Genomic DNA, 6000 nt, shown 5'->3' on the forward strand with positions numbered 1-6000 from the left:
AGATGCTGGATGTGTAATGGAACAGCGGCGAGATGCCAGAGTATAATGATCTTCTGGACAATATACTGGATGTGGAATGGAATTCGTGCCAGATGCCAGATTTGAAATGGTACAGCGGTGAGTTTACAGTGTGGGACTCACTCACCTAAAAAGGTCACGCTGAGGAATTAACTAACATAACATTTTCAATACTGAATTTAGCGAAATTACAAGGTTACACTGTGAAACTCACCCACATAACAAGTTTACACGGTGGGAATCTCACATATAACAATGTAACACTGTCGAACACACTCCATACCAATGTTACACTCTGATACTCACTAAGGAGAAAGGTTGACACTATGGAAATCACTTCGATAACAATGTCACACTTTCAAACTCACTCACATAACAAGTTTACACTCTGGGAATCTCTCACATAATAAGGTGAATTTGTGGGATGCACATAATAAGGTCACACTGTGTAAATTACTCACAGAACAAATTTACACTGTGGGACTCACTAACATAAAGTTTTCAATATGGGATTCCCAAAGTTCCCAAAATTATACTGTGCAAATCTCTCACATGACAAGTTTACACTGTGGAACTCACTCACATAACAAGTTTACACTGTGGAACTCACTCACCTAAAAAAGTTGCACTGAGGAACTCACTAATATAACTTTTTCAATTTCGAATTTAGCAAAATTACATGGTTACACTGTGAAACTCAGACACATAACAAGTTTACATGGTGGGAATCACTCACATAACAAGGTCACACTGTGTAAATGACTCACACAACAAGTTTACACTGTGGGACTAACTCACATGAAGTTTACAATATGGGATTCCCCAAGTGAACAAAATTATACGGTGCAACTCTCTCACACGACAAGTTTACACTGTGGAAATAACTCACATAACATGGTTACACTGTGGGAATCTCTCACCTAAAAAGGTTACACTGAGGAACTCATTAAAATCACATTTTGAATATCGAATTTAGCGAAATTAAAAGGTAACTCTGTGAAACTCAGACACATAACAAGTTTACACGGTGGGACCCTCACACATAACAATGTCACACAGTCAAACTCACTCTCTACCAATGTTATACTCTGAGGCCCACTAACTAGACAGGTTGACACTGTGGAATTCACTTCCATAACAATGTCACACTTTCAAACTCACTGACATTACAAGTTTACTCTGTGGGAATTTCTCACATAATAAGGACAACTTGTGGGACTAACATAATAAGGTCACACTGTGAAAATTACTCACATAACAAATTTACACTGTGGGACTCACTAACATAAAGTTTACAAGATGGGATGCCCTATATACCCAAAATTATACTGTGGAACACTCCAACATAACACGGTTACACTGTGGAACACACACACCAGAACATGTTTCATTGAGGAACTCACTAACATAACATGTTCAATATCGAATTTAGCAAAATTACAAGGTTACACAGTGAAACTCAGACACATTACAAGTTTACATGGTGGGAATCACTCACATAATAAGGTCACACTGTCTAAATTACTCACACAACAAGTTTACTCTGTGGGACACACTAACATATAGTTTGGAATATGGGTTACACTAAGTAAAGAAAATTATACTGTGCAACTCTCTCATATGACAAGTTTACACCATTGAACTGACTCACATAACACGGTTACACTGGGGAACTCACTCACATAACAAATTTATACTGTCAATCGCCAGATGTGGATTTGTTTGCTGCCAAATGCCAGATGTGGAATGGTACTCCTGCCAGATACTAAATGTGGAATGGTTGGCCTGCCAGATGCCAGATTTGGACTGGTCTGCCAGTGAGATGCCGGATTTAGCATTGACTACCTGCCAGATGCTAGATATGGAATGGTCTGCCTGTAAGATGCTGAATCTGGTATCATCTTCCTGCCATTTGCTGGACATGGACTGCTCTGCCTAACAGATGCCAGATGTGGAATTGTCCATCTGGAAGATGCTGGATGTGGAATGTTCCTCTGACACATTCCGGATTTGGAATGGTACATCTGCCAGATGGTCCTCAAGTGAGAATGTGGATGTACAATATAATTCGTGCCAGATGCTAGATGTGGAATTGCCCACCTGCAAGATATCGGAGGTATAATTGTCCACCTGCGAGACGCCAGATGTGGAATGTTCCACCTGCCAGATGCCGGAGGTAGAATGGTCCTTCTGTGAGAATCCGGATGTGGAATGGACTTTGTACCAGATGCCGGACGTGTAATGGTACAGCGGCGAGATGCCGGATGTAGAATGATCTTCTGGATGGATGCCGGATGTGGAATGAAATTCGTGCCAGATGCCAGATGTGAAATGGTATGCTTGTCAGTTTCAGGATGTGGAATGGTCCTCTGCCAGATGCTGGATATGGAATAGTCTGCCTGGCTGATGCTGGTGTGGAATAGACCACCTGCCAGTTGCAGGATGGGAATGGTTTGCTGCCAGATGCCAGATATAGAATGCTTTTTTTTCCCAGATGCAGCATGTGGAGTGGTCGGACTGCCTGATGCCAGATGTGGCATTTTCCACCCACTTGATCCCAGATATTGACTAGTCTGCCTGATAGATGCCAGATGTGGACTGGTCTGCCAGCGAGATGCCGCATTTAGAATTGACTACCTGCCAGATGCTGGATGTGGATTGGTCTGCCTGTAAGATGCTGAATCTGGTATCATCTTCCTGCCATTTGCTGGAATTGGACTGCTCAGCCTAACAGATAATGGATGTGGAATTGTCCACCTGGAAGATGCTGGATGTGGAATGTTCCTCTGACACATTCCGCATGTGGAATGGTACATCTGCCAGATGACGGAGGTGGAATGTTCCTCATGTGAGGCTCTGGATGTACAATATAATTTGTGCCAGATGCCAGATGTGGATATGTATGCTTGCAAGATCCCGGAGTTGGAATTGTCCACCTGCAAACACAAAAATGTGGAATGGTCTGCCTGCCAGATGCCAGATGTGGAATGGTCCACCTGCCAGATGCCGGAGGTGGAATGGTCCTTCTGTGAGAATCCGGATGTGGAATGGACTTCATGACAGATGCTGGATGTGTAATGGAACAGCGGCGAGATGCCAGAGTAGAATGATCTTCTGGACAATATACCGGATGTGGAATGGAATTCGTGCCAGATGCCAGATTTGAAATGGTACAGCGGTGAGTTTACAGTATGGGACTCACTCACCTAAAAAGGTCACGCTGAGAAATTCACTAACATAACATTTTCAATACTGAATTTAGCGAAATTACAAGGTTACACTGTGAAACTCACCCACATAACAAGTTTACACGGTGGGAATCTCACATATAACAATGTAACACTGTCGAACACACTCCATACCAATGTTACACTCTGATACTCACTAAGTAGAAAGGTTGACACTATGGAATTCACTTCGATAACAATGTCACACTTTCAAACTCACTCACATAACAAGTTTACATTCTGGGAATCTCTCACATAATAAGGTGAATTTGTGGGATGCACATAACAAGGTCACACTGTGTAAATGACTCACACAACAAGTTTACACTGTGGGACTAACTCACATGAAGTTTACAATATGGGATTCCACAAGTGAACAAAATTATACGGTGCAACTCTCTCACACGACAAGTTTACACTGTGGAAATAACTCACATAACATGGTTACACTGTGGGAATCTCTCACCTAAAAAGGTTACACTGAGGAACTCATTAAAATCACATTTTGAATATCGAATTTAGCGAAATTAAAAGGTAACTCTGTGAAACTCAGACACATAACAAGTTTACACGGTGGGACCCTCATACATAACAATGTCACACTGTCAAACTCACTCTATACCAATGTTACACTCTGAGGCTCACTAACTAGACAGGTTGACACTGTGGAATGCACTTCCATAACAATGTCACACTTTCAAACTCACTGACATTACAAGGTCAAATGGTGAGACTCACTCACACTGTGGAACACACTCACCTAAAAAAGTTGCACTGAGGAACTCACTAACATAACATTTTCAATACTGAATTTAGCGAAATTACAAGGTTACACTGTGAAACTCACCCACATAAAAAATTTACACCTTGGGAATCTCACACATAAAATGTCACACTGTCGAACGCACTCCATACCAATATTACACCCTGAGACTCACTAAGTAGAAAGGTTGACACTATGGAAATCACTTCGATAACAATGTCACACTTTCAAACTCACTCACATAACAAGTTTACATTCTGGGAATCTCACACATAATAAGGTGAATTTGTGGGATGCACATAATAAGGTCACACTGTGTAAATTACTCACAGAACAAATTTACACTGTGGGACTCACTAACATAAAGTTTACAATATGAGATTGTAAACAAGTTTACAATGGTCCTCTACCAAATGCTGGATATGGAATGGTCTGCCTGGCTGATGCTGGAGTGGAATAGACCATCTGCCAGTTGCAGGATGGGGAATGGTTTGCTGCCAGATGCCAGATGTAGAATGGTATTTTTTCTCCCAGATGCAGGATGTGGAGTGGTCGGCCTGCCAGATGCCAGATGTGGCATTGTCCACCCACTTGATGCCAGATATTGACTAGTCTGCCTGATAGATGCCAGATGTGGACTGGTCTGCCAGTGAGATGCCGGATTTAGCATTGACTACCTGCCAGATGATAGATATGGAATGGTCTGCCTGTAAGATGCTGAATCTGGTATCATCTTCCTGCCATTTGCTGGACATGGACTGCTCTGCCTAACAGATGCCAGATGTGGAATTGTCCATCTGGAAGATGCTGGATGTGGAATGTTCCTCTGACACATTCCGGATTTGGAATGGTACATCTGCCAGATGGTCCTCATGTGAGAATGTGGATGTACAATATAATTCGTGCCAGATGCTAGATGTGGAATTGCCCACCTGCAAGATATCAGAGGTATAATTGTCCACCTGCGAGTCGCCAGATGTGGAATGTTCCACCTGCCAGATGCCGGAGGTGGAATGGTCCTTCTGTGAGAATCCGGATGTGGAATGGACTTTGTACCAGATGCCGGACGTGTAATGGTACAGCGGCGAGATGCCGGATGTAGAATGATCTTCTGGACGGATGCCGGATGTGGAATGAAATTCGTGCCAGATGCCAGATGTGAAATGGTATGCTTGTCAGTTGCAGGATGTGGAATGGTCCTCTGCCAGATGCTGGAAATGGAATGGTCTGCCTGGCTGATGCTGGAGTGGAATAGACCATCTGCCAGTTGCAGGATGGGGAATGGTTTGCTGCCAGATGCCAGATGTAGAATGGTATTTTTTCTCCCAGATGCAGGATGTGGAGTGGTCGGCCTGCCAGATGCCAGATGAGGCATTGTCCACCCACTTGATGCCAGATATTGACTAGTCTGCCTGATAGATGCCAGATGTGGACTGGTTTGCCAGCGAGATGCCGCATTTAGATTTGACTACCTGCCAGATGCTGAATGTGGAATGGTCTGCCTGTAAGATGCTGAATCTGGTATCATCTTCCTGCCATTTGCTGGAATTGGACTGCTCAGCCTAACAGATGATGGATGTGGAATTGTCCACCTGGAAGATGCTGGATGTGGAATGTTCCTCTGACACATTCCGGATGTGGAATGGTACATCTACCAGATGCCGGAGGTGGAATGTTCCTCATGTGAGACTCTGGAATTACAATATAATTCGTGCCAGATGCCAGATGTGGAATTGTATGCTTGCCAGATCCCGGAGGTGGAATTGTCCACCTGCAAAAGCCCAAATGTGGAATGGTCTGCCTGCCAGATGCCAGATGTGGAATGGTACACCTGCCAAATGCCAGATGTGGAATGGTCCACCTGCGAGATGCCGGAGGTGGAATGGTCCTTCTGTGAGAATCCGGATGTGGAATGGACTTCCTGACAGATGCTGGATGTGTAATGGTACAGCGCCGAGATGCCAGAGTAGAATGATCTTCAGGACAGATACC

This window comes from Narcine bancroftii, unplaced genomic scaffold (assembly GCF_036971445.1).
Source record: "Narcine bancroftii isolate sNarBan1 unplaced genomic scaffold, sNarBan1.hap1 Scaffold_165, whole genome shotgun sequence".
Classification (NCBI taxonomy): domain Eukaryota; kingdom Metazoa; phylum Chordata; class Chondrichthyes; order Torpediniformes; family Narcinidae; genus Narcine; species Narcine bancroftii.